Source organism: Phodopus roborovskii, unplaced genomic scaffold (genome assembly GCF_943737965.1).
Source record: "Phodopus roborovskii unplaced genomic scaffold, PHOROB, whole genome shotgun sequence".
In the NCBI taxonomy this organism is placed as follows: Eukaryota; Metazoa; Chordata; class Mammalia; order Rodentia; family Cricetidae; genus Phodopus; species Phodopus roborovskii.
In genome coordinates, this window is record NW_026126418.1 from 77,341,891 (window position 1) to 77,359,630 (window position 17,740).

General features: G+C 39.0%; 1 pseudogene; it reads left to right on the forward strand.

The window, feature by feature from the left end:
- The first annotated feature begins 8,552 nt into the window (after positions 1–8,552).
- LOC127221941 (olfactory receptor 1J4-like) overlaps positions 8,553–17,740 on the forward strand; it is a 36,293-nt pseudogene continuing 27,105 nt past the window's right edge.

A 17,740-nucleotide genomic window follows, 5' to 3' on the forward strand; every position in this document is an offset into this window, starting at 1 on the left:
CACCTCCTTGCTTCGTGGTTCCATTTGATTGTAAGATCTTTTCCCAACCCTTTAGCCTGAGGTGTCTTTGAATCTTAGATGTGTTTCTTGTACGCAGCAGAAGGATGGATTCTGTCTTCACATCCATTCTGTTAGCTTGTGTCTTTTTATAGGCGAGTTAAGACCATTAATGTTGAGGGAAAGTAAGGATCATTTATTGTTAATGCTTGTTTGTTTTAGATTTGTTGTTGGCAGTGGTATTGTGAATATATTTGCCCTGCTTTACCCTTGGGTTCTGGTGAAGTGGGATTATCTATTGCCTATGTCTTTGTGAGCATAGTTAACTTCCTTGGGTTGGAGTTTTCCTTCCTAAAGGGCTGGATTTGTAGATACATATTGTGACAATCTGGCTTTGTCCATGAATATATTGTTTTCTCCATCTATAGTAATTGAGACTTTTGCTTGGTATAGTATCCTGGGCTGGCATCCGTGGAATCTTAGTACTTGTAGAACATCTATCCAGGACCTTCGGGCCTTGTTAGTTACCATGGAGAAGTCAGATGTAATTTTGATAAGTCTGCCTTTATGTGTTACCTGTCCTTTTTCATTTGCTTCTCTTAATATTCTTTCTTTATTCTGTATTCTAGGTGTTTTGATAATTATGTATCAAGGGGTCTTTTTTTCTTTCATCCAGTCTATTTGGTGTTCAGTAGGCTTCTTGCATTTTCATGGGTATGTCCTTCTTCAGATTTGGATAGTTTTCTTCAATGATTTTGTTGAATATGTTTGCTGTACCTTTGAGCTGGGCTTCTTTGTCTTCCTCTAATGCCTATTATTCTTAAATTTGGCCTTTTAATGGTGCCCACATTTCTTGGATGTTTTGTGTTAAGGATTTGTTGGATTTAAGATATTCTTTGGTCAATGAATCAATTTTCTCTAGTTTATCTTCATCTGAGATTCTCTCTTCTATCTCTGTTATTCTGTTGGTTATGCTTGCATATATCCTTCCTGATCATTTGCTCTGTTTTTCTATTTCTACCATTACTTTAAATTGTGTTTTCTTTATGGTCTTTAAGTTTTCGAGTCTTGAACTGTTTGAGTTGTTTCCTTCAACTGTTTGATTATTTTCTCTTGGCTTTCCTTGCTTTCTTTAAGAGATTTGTTCATTTCTTCTTCTTCTTCTTCTTCTTTTTCTTCTTCTTCTTCTTCTCCTCCTCCTCCTCCTCCTCCTCCTCCTCCTCCTCCTCCTTCTCCTCCTCCTTGGCCTTCTTCTTCTCCTTCTTCTCATTCTCATTGTTATTCTTCTTTTTTGGCGTGGTCTTTTCCTCTATTTCTTTCAATTATTTGTTTTTTTTCTTCCATTTCCTTAAGGGATTTTCTCATATCATCTTTGAAGGCCTCTATCATTTTTATGAAGTTGTTTTTTAAGTCGTTCTCTTCTGTTTCATCTACTTTGGGGTGTTCAGGTCTAGTTGGTGTAGAGTCCCTAGACTCTGGTGGTGTCATGCTTGTTTTTCTATTGTTAGGGTTTTTTTTTTTTTTTATTGCTGTCTTCCCATTGCTTCTTCCCGTGGGTGCAGGTGGTGCCTTTCTGTCTCTATGCTATTCCACAGGTGGGCTTAGATGGGTCAGGGTTTCCTTGTCTATAGCTCTGGGAAGTCCAAGTTCTCTAGGAGGTCTCTCCTCAGGCAGGGGCCCATTGATGGGGGTCAAAGATCAGGTAGGCGGCGACTCAGGGTGGTCCTGCATGGAAAACAGGTTCTTGTGTGCTCAGAGCAGATCCAGGAAGTTTCCTGGAGGTGGCAGGATTGTTGGACCTGTCCTCTGGCCCAGTGCTCAACCAGAGCAGTGGGGCAGTGGGCTAGGTAGGGCACAGGGTTAGGAGAGGGCAGGTTCTGGGTGCGGCGGGGTGGTGTTTGTGGATTAGAGTACCAGGAGCACTCTTGCTAGGTACAGGACACAGGAGGGGGGGGGGAGGGAGTTCGGGGCTAACCCAGGGAGTTCCCAGGGAAGGTTGTGTGTGTGTTGGGGGGGCGGGGAATTCAACCTGAACTGGTTCCAGACTCACCTCTGGCAGAGGACCAGCCATCTTTAGGTGTAATTTTGATAGGTCTCCCTTTATGTGTTAGCTGTCCTTTTTCCTTTATTCTGTATGTTAGGTTTTTGATTATTATGTAACAAGGGTACTTATTTGATGGGAGAGGCCGTACTCCTTACACTTATTGTTTTGGTTCTGTCTATTTGGTGTTAGGTATGCCTCTTGTACTTTCATGGGCATGCCCTTCTTCCCATTGGGAAAGTTTTTTTCAATGATTTTGTTGAATATGTTTCCTGCAACTTTGAGCTGGGCTTCTTCACCTTCCTCTATGCCTGTTATTCTTAGGTTTGGTCCCACATTTCCTGGATGTTTTGTGTTAAGAATTTGTTGGATTTAAGCTTTTCTTTGGTTGATGAATCTGTTTCTCTACTTTGGTTGTGCTTGCATCTGTCATTCCTGATTGTTTACCCTGTTTTTCTATTTCCAGCTTTCCCTCAATTTGTGTTTTCTTTATTGTCTCTATTTCAGTTTTCAGGTCTTGAACTGTTTGAATTATTTCCTTCATTTGTTTGATTGTTTTTTTCTTGGCTTTCCTTACTTTCTTTAAAAGGTTTGTTCAGTTCTTGCATGTTTTGCTTGGTCTTGTCCTCTATTTCTTCCATTTTTTTGTTTGTTTTTTCTTTCATTTCTTTAAGGGATTTTCTCGAATCATCTTTGAGGGCCGCTATCATTTTTATGTAGTTATTTTTTTTAAGTTGTTCTGTTCTGCTTTATCTGCTTTGGTGTGTTCAGGTCTAGTTGGTGTAGAGTTCCCAGATTCTGGTGGTGTCATACTACTCTTTCTATTGTTGCATGTTTTCTTTCTTTCTTCTTTTTACTTAATGATATACTTTTTACTTTTTGGTTTTTCAAGACAGGGTTTGTCTGAGTAGTCCTGGCTGTTCTGAAACTCACTCTATAAACTAAGAAAAGATTCACCTGCCTATGCCTCCTAAAAGCTGCAATTAAATGTGTGTACCACCACAATGTCATCTTAATCAAAGCACTGTAGCATTGTTTAGGCAGACAAGAATTAACATTAACAAACATCATTGAATAAAGGTTTTGGAATAAAGGTTCTAGAAACCATCTTACATATATACCAGCAATTGATTTCTATAAGTGATTTTTTCATGAGATGGGTTTGACATAAAACATAATTAACTCTTTCAAGGAAAACAATTTCATGACCTTATATTTACTATGTTGTGTGACCATTTTGTTCCCAAGCGTTTTAATCATCTGTAAAGAAAATTCCATGCTCACTAGAATTATTATCCCACACCTTCTACCATAGTTGGCATCGGTGACTGGAAATCTCTTTTTATTCCCATGGACAGATGGGACTTTTCTTGTTTCAGGTTCTTTCCCTCAGTGCCTTGTTTGTGAGGTTCTACACATTGTTGAATGTGTCAGCAGTATTCCATCCTATTGATGTAACATAATTTGCTCATCCTTCACCTATTGATACATTTTTCCATTGTTTCCATCTTGTAGCTATTATACATGGCATTTCCATAATCATGCTTGTGGAAGTATTTGCTTGAGTTTATGTTTACAATTAATTTAACTACACGTAACAATGCTGTGCTAAATACTGCTGAACTGTTTTATAGTCCCACAAATCATGAATGATGTTTATGATTTCTCTATAATCCTGGTAATTACTGTTGTCTTATTTTGTATTATTCTTATACTATTTTATGTGACTTTCAGTTTTATTTCCCCATTATTGATTATGTTGAACATCTTTGTAGTGTTTGTTGGCTGTTTCTCTTAGTTTGAAGAAATTTCTGTCTAAATTATTTGCCCATTTCTAATTTTTATTATTGTCATGTTTATGATATTTTGCATATATGCATCTTTTTGGCCTAATATACTGGGAGGTCAAAAATGGGCATGAGATATGCTGGTACTGGAGTTACAGATAGTAATGAACCACTATGTGGGTGATGGAACCTAAACCTGGGTCCTCTGCAAGAGTATTGAGAAAACATAATCATCTCTCCAACTCCACACTGCTTACAGAAGGAGAGGGGGGGGCAGAGGGAAGAATAGTGGAAGGGAGGGGAGATAGAAAGGGGAGGGAGGGAAGGAAGAAGGGAGGGAAGTGATGAGGGAGGCAAAGAGGAAGGAGGAAGAAAGGGAAGGAGAAGGAAGGAAGGAAGAAAGAAAGAAAGGAAAAAAGAAAGTAGGAAAGAAGGAAGCTCATGCATTCCAGGCTTGCCTTGAAATCACTAAGTAGCTGAGGATGTCCTTGAACATTTGATCCTCCCATCTCTACCTCCCAAGTAAAGGATAAACCTGGGCTATAATCACCAGCCACTTTGCTAATTTTAAGTTGAATTGTCACTTTACATTTTAAGAGAAATATTTTCTGGATATTAAACCCTAACAAACGTGATTATGTAAGCAGTCACTTTCATAGTCATTTCTTTTAAAAATTTATTTTTGTTGCATTTATTTATTTAGTTATGTATGTACTGTATAGCACATGGACTAACAGGACAGTTTGAAGAAGCTGGATTTCTCCTTCCACCATGCAAGTGTGGGGTATGAAACTCAGGGTGTTAAGCTTATCTGACAAGCACATCTACTTTCTAAGCCATCTCATCAGCCCTGCATTTATATTTCTTCCTCTCACTTTTCCTCCTTAGCTTCTGCTCTCTTCTGTTTGTGTGTGCACACACACTCAGGAGCACACACACATTCATGCAGTTTCTTATGGTTGCTGGATCTCCTATAGTTCCTATGAATGCTAGGAACAGATTTCATCTCTTCCACAGCTCTGAACTGCAGAATCATCTTTTGGTTCTTATTCCCACTTACTCTTGATAGAACTTGCATCATAATGCTGAATGCCAGCTGTAAAATGGACATCCATGCTATTTCCCTGAGTTTAGGCAGACGTTGTTTAGGCTTCTGGATAATCAACTGAAAGCTGGTGTTTCTAAAACCCCCTTGGGTTCAGTAATGTGGTAGGATATCTCAAGGAACTCTTCCATTTATTGATTTATAAGGATTTAAAGGATGCAGGTGAACAGCCAGATGAGGATGCACATGTAGGCATGCTTGAAGTTGCTAAGTGTCAGAGATGTTTTACCATGGAACTTGGTCTATATTGTCATCCCAAAGCATAGATGTGTTCACTAACCTCATCCTTAAGGTATTGTTGTGTAAGTTTGTTTCTTCAGGTAGGCATACTCAATTGTTAACTCAATCTTTAGCTCCTCTTCCCAGGAGTTTGGGGCCTAGATGAAAATTCCAAGCTATTACTGCTGTCTCCTCTTCCTCCTTCTAAATTTTTAATATATATATTGAAATTCACAGGCAAATGGATGGAACTAGATGATCATGGTATATACTCACTCATATATGGACTTTAGATATAGAGCAAAAGATCACCAGCCTACAATCCATTGACACAGAAGCTAGGCTACAAGGTGGACCCTAAGAGAGACATACAAGGTCTCCCATGGAAGGGGAAAGGGACAAGAGCCAGAGTAGCTGTGTGTGTGTATGTGTGTGTGTGTGTGTGTGTGTGTGTGTGTGTGTGTGTGCCTGTGTGTGCATGCGTGCATGTCTGTCTATCTGCTTCCTCTGTGCTCTTGCTGAAGTAATTTCTGGCCAATAACTCCTTTGTATTTAGCTCCAACAGTTTAGGAATTGAAGAAGGGACACTGAGATAGTTCACTACAGGCACACACACACACTAGAGACATCACATTTACAGATCTGATATCATCACTAACGTTTATAGGTATTGTCATGTGCACTTATTTAGAGTAAACAGTGAATAACCAGTCTAGGGTAACCTTTCTCTTCAATTTAGGCTCTATTTTAGATGGCACTGGAAGTATATTTGGAAAATATGTCTACTTAGAAAGCTTAACATACTAAATACAGTCTTAATTTCTCAGCTTCTTATTAAAATCCATTGATGATTTCCTTTATCCACTCCCTAGCACAGTCTGGTACTCACTGATCCAGAAGCATGCTCTAGCATTTTTAGAATAAAGAAACTTTTTTTTTTTTGGGAAAAAAAAATACACACACACACAGATAAAAGTAGGGAAATGACCTTTTCCAATTTTACTTATTCTTAGAAAGTTTCATATAATATATTTTAATGATATTCTCAAAAAAGGTATTTTTTAAAGATAGAAAAAATAGTGACCATAAACAATCAACTACCAAGCTATTATTACCATCAAAACTTTGAAATAGTTCATGTCAAACTTTCCTCTTTTTTTACTATTATTTTTTTCTTATTTTACATATAGATCCCAGTTCCCTCTTCCTCCTTCCTTTCCTCCCTTCCTTCTCCCTCCCTCCCTCCCTCCCTCCCTCCCTCCCATACCCCCTGACCACCCTCCTATCCCATTCTCCCCATGCTCCACAGGGAGGGTGATGCCTTCCAGGAGGGGGCCAACAAAATATGTCAAGTCATTTGGGGTAGGGACTAGGCCCTCCCTCATGTCTCTAGGTTAAGGAAGTATCCCTCCATGGGAAATGTGCTCCCAAAGTCCTTTCATGCACCAGGAATACATCCTGGTTCCACTGTCTGAGGTCCTTTAGACTGCCCAGGCCTTCTAATTGAGACCCACATTCAGGGGCTCTGAGTCAGTCCAATGCTGGATTCCCAGCTATCACTTGGGGGTCCATTGTTCAGGTCAGCTGTCTCTGTGTGTTTCTGCAGCCTGGTCTTGATCCTTTTCTTATCACTCCTCCCTTTCTGCATCTGGATACCAGTTCAGGTCAATGTCTAACTTTCTTTTTAACTGATATTTTAATTTCATATTATATTTAGTTTCTCAGTTTTTAAGTTAGTCATTGCATGTTCATCAACAATTCTTTTTCACTTTAAATATTTGTTTTAATATTTATTAATTTTTAAGAAAGTGGAAGGGGGAATAATTCAGGGAATGGAAAGTTTAGTCAGGGATGAGGAGCCAGGAGAAGAGGAAAGGGAGGATGTAAAAGGTCAGCCAAAATGGAGTATTATGAAAATGTCATAAGGAAACCTGCTTTTGTAAGTGAAGAAAATGATAATGATAATGAAAAATTAACAATGACCTCTCCACAAATTTTAACAGTTGTATACACATCACACTACAGTGATTAACTATAGCCAAGCCGGCTGCACATTTTTTTTTTTTTACCCCTCTTCCTCTGTGTTGCTGGTCTTGACTCACCACCACTCCATGCTCAATCTCATTGTTTCATGGTTCGGACCACAGCATCTAGCAGCTTCAAAACGCTTGTGAGCAATGAAAACCTGGGGACCTGGGCTGGGTGTTCTGCCATTCCTGTCTACTTGGGATTCTCATTAGTTATTTGGCGAGTAAGGGCCACACAGACATGGTGTGCTTATGGCATACAGGAGGATGCTCAAATCAGAAAGGAGAATAAGAATTGTTAGGAACCTCTAACCTCACAAGCTCTTCTAGCTTCGCTGTGACTGAGAACTGCAATAAAATTCCTGACACCTCACCTCACTCACTCTGCACTAGTGTAGTAGGTCCTTAGCATTTTTTTTAAAATTCTCTTTTCCTACATTCTTGCAGCATTTGTAACTTATACTCTGAAATATTTCTGAGAGAAGACAACAGCCTTGGGGGAAGGCCACAGACAAATATTTTTAGATATGTGATACTGTGGCCTTGGGACTCTGGAGCTCTGACAGGGATGCTCAGTAAATGGTCTAGATGTTGGAAGCCCAAATGAGAAAGCTAAACAGGACAGAAGGGAATAGCAGTGGTTCTTGTTTTTTAAAATCTCTTGATTTAAAAACAAAACAAAACAAACAAACCCTCTTTTCTGTTGCATTATGTATTTTCATGGCTTCAAGAAAGGTCATTGTAACAGGATGAGATCAGAAAATGATCTTAAAAAGTCCTGATAAGTGGGATAACTGTCAATAAATGTGTAATTATCAATAATATTACCATTTGCTAGCATAATGAAAAGATACTTTTGATTTCTCACCAACTTTATCACTATTATTTTTGCAATGACCATTTGTCTTTCCAGGCCTGGGCTTGAACCCAGGGCATGATTTAGCAATGTTCTTTGTCCCTAGAAATTAATTTTTGAGCTAATTTTACTTAAGTCTTTATTATTAAAGTCTTTGAAATCTCCACCTTATAGTTTATTAATGCTAATTAATTCACATTTTGAAATGTGACACTGCAATTTGAAGGTGTAAAGGCTTCTCCTAAAACAATGGAGGTTCTTCTTGACTGTACAGTTTCAAGACATCACATGATCTCATTTGCTTTGTCCCAGATGCTGATGAATGCCAATGATGCCACTTTATTAACTCTCTTCTTTGTTGGCAAATTATCTCATTTACTGTGCAACCCACTTTAAATGACTAATACCAGCATACGATATTCACCTGTAAAGGGAATCATATTTTTACTCTCCTGCTCTAAATCAGTATGTTTGTTTCCTCATTCTTCAATATCTTTCTGTTCATAGCAATAAAAATAACATGGGGAGAGAGAATCAGAACACTGTGTCTGAATTCATCCTCCTGGGGCTCTCCATCCAGCCAGAGGTACAAGGTATGTACCCAGCCCTGTCCTGGCCATGCACCTGACCACGGTGCTGGGGAACCTGCTCATCATCCTGCTCATCAGGCTGGACTCTCACCTCCACACCCCCATGTACTTCTTCCTCAGCCACTTGGCCTTCACAGACATCTCTTTCTCATCTGTCTCTATCCTCAAGATGCTAAGAAACATACAGACTTAGCATCCACCAATTCCCTATGTAGTATAATAATATGTAATTCATATTATTTTTGGATCTGGACAACTGTCTTCTCACTTCAGTGGCATTTGATCATATGTGGCCATCTGCCATCCCCTCCTCTACACCACCATCATGAGAGAGAGCTGTATATCTAAATCCTAGCCTGTGTTAGTGCTCTACTCCACACTCTCCTACTGCCCTGGCTGTCCTTCTGTGACCTCGCTGTCTTGTTGAAATCGCTCATGCTAAGACACCTCCCCCAAGGGTCTGATAATTTTCACAGTGGGCATAGCAGTGATTACTCTGCCACTAATAAGCATCTTGATCTCTTACTGCCACATTAGGACCACTGTCCTGAAATTTTCATCTACCAAAGGGATCTGCAAAGCTTTGTTCTCATGTGGCTCCCACCTGTCTGTGATGTCTCTGTATTATGTTGCAATTATTAGACTTTATCTTATACATTCATCCAGTACTTTCAGTGACAAAAACATAGTTGCTTCTACAATATACGCAGGAGTCACTGCATTGCTGAACTCCTCCATTTATAGCATATGAAAGAGGTTCTAAAGAAGCTCTTAAGCAGGCCAGAAATCTCAACTTGATGACATTGTTTCATTTCCTCAAAATAAACTTCTGTATTCTCATTTCTCCAAATACTATACCTCCAATTGTGGTCTCATCATGGAATGCATAGTCAGTAAATATTTGATTACTTAAACAGCATTCTGGCATACTTATTCACTATTTTCCTAGCATCTCTTTAGTGTAAAAATTGAACTCTGTGTTATTGTTGCCCATTTATTTTCCCTCTAGATTTGGAAATTATAATTACTAGAGTAATTTAAATCATTCTCTTTATTTCCTAGAAATCTAGAAATAAGTTTGTTCATAAATTATGTTAGAGGATGCCACCATTGGTATAGAAAGTTCAAAGAATGGGGACATTTAAAATAGGTATAATTTCCTTCCTCCAACCCAGCACTCTTTTTATTTAAAAATTGGTTCTAATGAAGATGGGTCAGGAGAAGAAAATATATTGTACTTTCTTTAACACCTGGAAACTCTGTTACGAGGTCAATTACTACACATCAGGAATTGAGGCTTCTTGACTTTGAGAACAGTGACACAGAAAACCTCTTCATAATTTCCCTGATTAAGCTACAAGCATGGAGTCATGTTGCCCACAAACTAAATCCCAACTGGTTCTATATGCATATATGCTATTTATATATAATTTTCAAAAAAGAAGTTGCAAATGAAACAAAGTTATCACATACATAAAATTAATATATTATCATTAATTCAGAAAAGTTAGATTGTTACTTCCCTTATTTTATAGATTCTTTCAATTAGTAGTTATTTAACATATTACCTATTCTATGGCAGGCAGTGTGTCTAGCTCTGCTCATACAGAACAAGAAAAAGACATACCTCTAGCCCACCTTCTAGCTATGCAAACACAGAGTGAAATATGAGAGTACCAAAAATGCCTCACTAGAAACATAACAAAATGGTCATCCTTTCTTCCATAATCCTATATGTCAGGCCATGTGTTAGCAGTGTTGCCTATCTGTATTATCTCTTTTGACCCACATAACAGTACAGACTATTATGTGTATTTTATAATTAAAAAATTGAGGTTTAGCTCAATGACATAATTACATGAAATAGCACAAGAGAGGACACAGGAAATGCTGTGTAGGTTGCAGCAAAAATATTATAAGGAGGAAAGTTTTCAACTGAGTTATGGAGGATGTGCAGGATTAGTATCCAATGAGACAAAGGACAGTCCTGCCAGAAGAGATAGAATAAACCAGAAGTATTATAGTAGCATGTTAAGTTCAGGGAAATTAAAAAAAAGGTTTGTGTTACTAAATCACAGCTGTGTTAGAGTCCAGAGAGAATTATATATTAATCTAGACAAGTAGATAAGTGTTTTATTGTTCAGGATGTCATATTAAAGAGTTTATAAACTTAGGTAAACAATGCAGATAATTTGGCAATGGATTGGTTATTATACATTGGGTGGTAGACAGTAAGTGCCTGAGAGAATATCATGATATAAGGATGGAAAGAGCATAATATGGAAGCATACCAGGCAGGTAATAGTAATAAAGGGGAGCAGTGCCACAACTTCTCAGGAATGTTCTTAATTGTTGGCTTTATAAACAGATATTTAAGGAAGAATAGTAGCCTAGATAGCTGGAATAATTTAGATATGTTTAACAACCTTAAGGAACTAGGGTAGTGATTTGGAAATGACCTGCTTTTCCTATATGAGTTCTAAGCAGATAAAAAGCCAATGCCTTAAGTAGGAAAGATGCATGAGCAGACTGCTCCTCACTCATCTCTGATCCCAGTGAAAATTACATTGTAATTTGTGCTGGAGCACAAAGACTTAACAGTAATCCGTAATTCAGTGTAAACCACTGAACTTCCAAAAACACATTAGGAATGGGTGGCCTTCAAGAGGTAGAAGTTTGAACTTTGGATCTAAGACTAAAGATTTGTTTAAATTTAATTTATTATTTTACATGTCGATCTCAATTCCCTCTCCCTCCTTCCCTCCCTCCCTTTTACCCTCTCTGCCCTCTCACATGTTCCCTAACCACCATCCCCTCCCATCCCCTTACCCCAATTCCATATGTAGGGGAATGCCATCCAGTCGGGGTCATATAGATCTGACAGGCCATGTGAAGTAGGGACTAGGGCTTCTCTCCTGTCTCTAGGTTAAGGCAGTTATCCCTCCATGGGGGATGTGTTAGCAAGGTCCTTTTGTGCACCAGGGATACATCCTGGCTCCATTGTCTGAGGTCCCTTAGACTGCTCAGTCCTTCTAGCTGAGAACCATATTCAGGGGGGCCTGAGTCAGTCCCATGCTGGCTTCCCAGCTATCAGTCTGAGGGCCTGTTAGCTCCTCCTTGTTCAGGTAAGCTGTCTCTATGTGTTTCTGCCACCTGGTCTTGTCCTTTCCATCTGCACCTGGGTTCTAGTTCAACTCAGTGTTTATGTATGGGTGTTTGCTCCTGTTCCCAACAGTTATTAGATGAGTGCTCCATGGATAAGTTAGTTGTTGATCTCACTATCCGGGAAGGGCATTTATGGTAGCCTTACCACAATTACATATCAAGAAAGAAATACATTTAGAATTTTAATATAATGGTAACTAGCTTGGCTGGGTGAAATCTAAGATTGGACACAGTTGACCAAGGACAAGCAATCATGTCCTTTGGTGGTCCTTCATATGCTGAGCTGCTTACCTAAACACTTACTACTGTAGTAATATTTGCTCGGTAGTTTAGGTAGAAAGATAGTAGACAATGGTGAAGCCAAATAGAAAAATTACAATGGCACATACTCTAAAATTTTAACACTTGTGTGATTCTTGAAGAGGGAAAAGCTAAAGCACTTTTACACATCATGTTCTCTCTCTCTTTCTAAAGCTAAGATTCTGATGACTGGTATAGACCTAAGAAAAGTTTACAATCAAATAAGAAAAGAGGTTTTACAGTATTTATCCACATAGAAGGATGCTCTCTCAGCCTAGGCACATGGGGGAGGGCCTAGGCCCTGCCCCAAATGATATGACAGACTTTGAAGACTCACCATGGAAGTCCTCACTCTCCCTGGGGAGCAGAAGAGGGATGGGATTGGGGAAGTTGGTGGGGAGGCAGGGGAGTATGGGAGGGAGAGGGAAATAGGATTGACATGTAAAACAAGATCATTTCTAATTTAAATAAAAATAAAAATACATCTTTAAAAATAAATAAAAGAGGTTTTAATAATGTTCATCTAGTGGTCTCAAGAGGGCTGCTGATATTTATCATTTTTCTTGTTGTTTTAGGAGTGTTTTTCTTTTTCTATTTTTAAATAGCTTTTAAATTTTTTGTTTATATGCACACCTGTGTTAGTATTCAGGCATCTGTATTGGTCTGCCCTGAGATTTCTGACAGGATACATACACCCTCAGCTGTAGCCACTAAGAGCACCACCATCTCCTATCTTCCTCTCTTTCCTTCTCTCCCTCCTTCTGTGTATCTGTTCCTCTTTCTCTTTTCCTCTGTGTTGGATTTCCTGGGGCTGGAGTTACTGGTGGTTGTCAGCTACCTAACCTGAGTGCTGGGAACTGAACCTGAGTCCACTGCTATCTGAATCAACTAACACATCTTAAAATGCCACAACTTGAATGCAAGTTGCCTGATAATTTCATGATTCTGGACTTCCAGGTTCTGTCTTTATTTCCAATGAGCCTTTCCAAGGGTCTACAGGGTTTATAGAGAAAAACAAGTCTTGTATTGCCTGTACCACATAAAATGCACCAGTCTATTGCTATGGCAATGAATAGTTCACATGAGTAAGTTCTCCCACTGCTTTAAATAAATCCACACATCTTCATATATATATATATATATATATATATATATATATATATATATATATGTATATATGTATGTGTGTGTATACATTTTCATATTTTACATATTGATCCAAGTTCCCTCTCCCTCTCTCCCATGCCACCTGACCCTCCTCCACTCCACAGATAGGGATCATCAAAATCTGTCTAGTCCTTTGGAGTAGGGACTAGGCCCTCCCTCCTGCCTCTAGCTAAGGGAGTATCCCTCCTTGGGTAGTGTGCTCGCACAGTCTTTGTGCACCTGGTTTCATTGTCAGAGGTCCCTTAGTCTGCCCAGGCCTTCTAACTGAGACCTATGTTCAGGGGTTGGTCCAATGATGGTTTCCCAGCTATCAGTTTGGGGGTCCATGAGCTCCCATTTGTTCAGGTCAGCTGTCTCTGTGGGTTTCTGTAGCCTGGTCTTGACTCCTGTTCTCATAACTCCTCCCTCTTTGCAACTGGATTCCAGGAGTTCAATTCAGTGTTTAGTTGTGGGTGTCTGCTTCTGTTTCCATCAGCTAGTAGATGAGGGATCTATGATGGCAGATAAGTTAGTCATCAATCTCATTATCAGGAAAGGGCATTTAAGGTTGTTATGTCTCTGAACATTTATCTAGAGTCAGTTTTCTCTTCAAAACTATAATGGTTCCCTCTATTATGGTATCTCTTCTTTTGCTCTCATCTATTCATCCCCCGACTCAATTTCCTGGTCCCACATGTTCTCCTCTCCTCCCCTTCTCTTTCTCCTAACTCCCTCTCCACTCACTGACCCCACCACCACCACCAATATGCTCAGGAGATCTTGTTCCTTTCCCCTTCTGTGCAGGACCATATATAAATCACTTAGGTCCCTCCTTGTATCCTAGTTTCCCTGGCAGTGTGAATTATGGGCTGGTGATCCTTTGTTCTATGTCTAAAATACATGTATGAGTGAGTACATACCATGTTCCTCTTTTTGTGACTGAGTTACCTTATTTCTTCAAGTCCCATCCATTTGCCTGTAAATTTCAATTTCAAGATTCCATTGGTTTTTGTTGTTGTTGTTTTGTTTTGTTTTCAGCTGAGTAGTATTCCATTCTATAAATGTACCACATCTTTTTTATCCATTCTTCAGTTGAGGGGCATCTAGTTGTTTCTAGGTTCTTGCTGTTACAAATGCTGCTACTATGAAAATAGTTGAACAGATGTCTTTGTTGCATGGATGTGGATCATTTGGGTATATGCCCAAGAGTGGATAGCCAGATCCTGTGGTAGACTGATTCCCATTTTCCTGAGGAACTGCCATACTGATCTCCAAAATGTCTGTTCAAGTGTGCACTCCCACCAGCAGTGGAGGAGTGTTCCCCTTTCTCCACATCCTCTCCAGCATAAGTTGTCATGGTGTTTCTAATTTTAGCCATTCTGACAGGAGTAAGATGGTATCTCAGAGTTGTTTTGATTTGCATTTCTCTGATGGCTAAGGATGTTGAGCACTTTAAGTGTCTTTCAGCCATTTTGGAGACTGCATGTAGACCCATGTCTATTGCCATGCACAAAACTCAAGTCCAAATGCATCAAAGATCTCAACATAAATCCAGTCACACCAAACCTCTTAGAAGAGAAAGTGGGAGGTACCATTGAACAAATTGGTACAGGAGACCACTTCCTCAACATAACACCAGTAGCACATTGAGACTGCCTCTGTAAGGCAAAGGACACAGTTAACAAGACCAAACGGCAGCCCACAGACTGGGAAAAGATCTTCACCAATCCCACACCTGACAAGAGGGCTGTTCTCTAAAATATACAAAGAACTCAAGAAACTAGTCACCAAAACACCAAATAGCCCTCTTTAAAAAATGGGATACAGAACTGAATAGAGAATTCTCAATAGAGGAGTCCAAATATCTCCACTTTAAAGTCATTGAAAATATTTGTTTATTGTGTGTGTATGTGCGTGTGTGTGTGTGTGTGTGTGTGTGTGTGTGTGTGTGTGTGTGTGTGTGCATGTATGTGTTTGTTTCTGCGCCTGTGTAGAGGTCAGAGGACAACTAAGAGGAGTCAGTACTTTCATTTTACCATGTGGATTCTAAGACTTGAACTCAGATTTACAGGCTTGGCAGCAGCTGTGCTTACACACTAAGCTACCTGTGGCCCTGTAGGGCCAAGATTTTATGTTCTGTCTTTTGTTATTCTCCTCAGTACTTTGCATTAGTACCTCCTGCTCTATTTCTTGGTTATAATTTTCCTTAGAAAGCTTTATCTTCCTTCTTGGAATCTTAGCCTAAGAAATCTCACCATATCTTTGAAACATCAATGAGATATTTCCATAAATTGGCTCACAGCCTGTCATCCAAGTCAAGAAAGTTCCTTTATTTACCACCACTGCCTCTTCATCTACTCTTCCAGTTAACAAGGTGAGAGGGTGTGAGCCTTATGGTAAGAAAACTATGAAAGTTTTAAGTAAGTTCCTGTGCTAATTGCCACCCTGTTCACTGAGATGGAAATCATACAAAGTATTTAGTTAGGAAGAATGACTCAATCTTCCTGAAAGATTTTTAATGGAATTGACTGGAATCCAGGTTGTGAGTAAAGAATATTAAATAAAAACAGCAAATAGACCAAGGCAAAAGTCAAATTATTAAATGAAGATTGAAAACTATGCAGAAAGAATAGGAGCTTGAAGAAAAGTGTATCAAGGTTCTAGATGAAGAGGAGTCCAAGAAGTGAACAAAAGATTGAAATGACAAGTCAAATTCCTATTTGTAATGGGAGGCAGAATCAGTCATGGCTTCATTTATCTGCTTGAAGAGAAAAATCCAGAAAGATGAGTTGTTTGTTTTTTGTTTTTGTTTTGTTTTCTGAAAACTTGTGATGACTTGAGACAAATATGATTCTGCCTGGATGAGGTTTTGGGGAATTTTAAAGTATTTTATGATTTCAGTTTGAAGCCCAATTTAATAGTGAGAGAGCTGCAGTTTTTCATCAGGCTATAAGTGGGTGAACAAATCCTCTTTGAATGTCTATAGATTCAAGAAGTCAGGGAACACAGAATCTTGTTAGTGAACATTTATAATACTTGATTCCCCTCTGTCCCTATTAGAATAGACCAAATTAGTACAGCACTTGGCTCCATAAAATCTGGGATGTTTCACTGTTTTCTTTACACATTAAACACTCTTGCCACTGATCAATAATTCCAGCTATAGCAATAGTTCTCAACCTGTGGGTCACAACCCTTTTGGGGTTACATATCAGATATTCTGCATGTCAAATATTTACATTAGAATTCATGACAGTAGCAAAATCATAGCTATAAAGTAGCAACAAAATTACTTTATGGTTGGGGCCACCACAACATGAGGAACTGTGTTAAGGGTCAAAATGTTGAGTAGACCAAGAACCACAAGTCTACAGTAAAGCATGGTTTCTAGGAAGGTGTTATCTGCCTCTGTGATCAGGGTCTCTCCTCAGAAGCTCCTTTACTAAAGGAGTCTAAATGTGCCTACTGCTTTCTTAAAAGTTCCTCATGCTTCTGATTAAGGACAAAAAAGTCACCTATTAAATTTCACTCATTTGATTATATTCTACAAGTGATTTTTAACAGACAAAACCCACAAAGAGAATAATAATAGTAATAAAAATTTGGAAGTTGGAAGCTGGATAGACCAGTGAGCCTGAATATTTCCATCACTGAGACTTTCCCCAGCTCTAAATCTCTGAACTCCTCTCTATTTACTTTAACTTGAAAAAAATTAAACATCAGAAATGTAATTTGGGATTAGAGAGATGGCTCAGTGATTAAGAGCACTTGCTTCTCTTACAGAGGACACAGGTTCAGTTTCCAGTACCCACATGAGTATCTCACAACATCCTGTAACTCTGGATCCATGGGATCCAATCACCTCTTCTGACCTCTGTATGTTCCTATATATACACAATGAACATACATACACACATGCACATACACATAAAAATTAGCTTGCTGTGGCCATCCACAGTGTGATTTGGGTATATGTGTCCTTATGGACACAATAGGATAATTACATATAAATTGACATTGGTTAAGATATCGTGAACAAGACCTATAAAACCCGAAGCCACATAAAATCACAGCATTGAGGTAGGTGTGGGCATGAAGTCTTATTTGGAGCTGTGGGAATAAATTGCTTCCAGAAGAAGATTAGGTTTTCTTCAAGAGCATGGCCCTTGGAAGAGTCAGCCGTGCAGTGAAAGGTCTAATCTACCTAAGTGTATATAGACACACCAATGAGACTTGATGGATTTTTAAAAACTGAGGACACTAAGTTGTGTGGGTATGAAATGGGGAGTGGATCTGGGTTGAAATGGGAAAAGAATTGAAGATAAAATATGAAATTCTCAAAGATTTAATACTTAAAAAACAAAACTACTGAATCTGATACTGTTTGACTATAGTCCCTGCAGTCGGGAGATGGAGAAAGACTGTCTCATGGGATAGCTGACCGAACAATCTAGTGAGCTACAGTTTTAATGAGAGGCCTGGTTTCAAAAACAGCTAGGAAAATAGG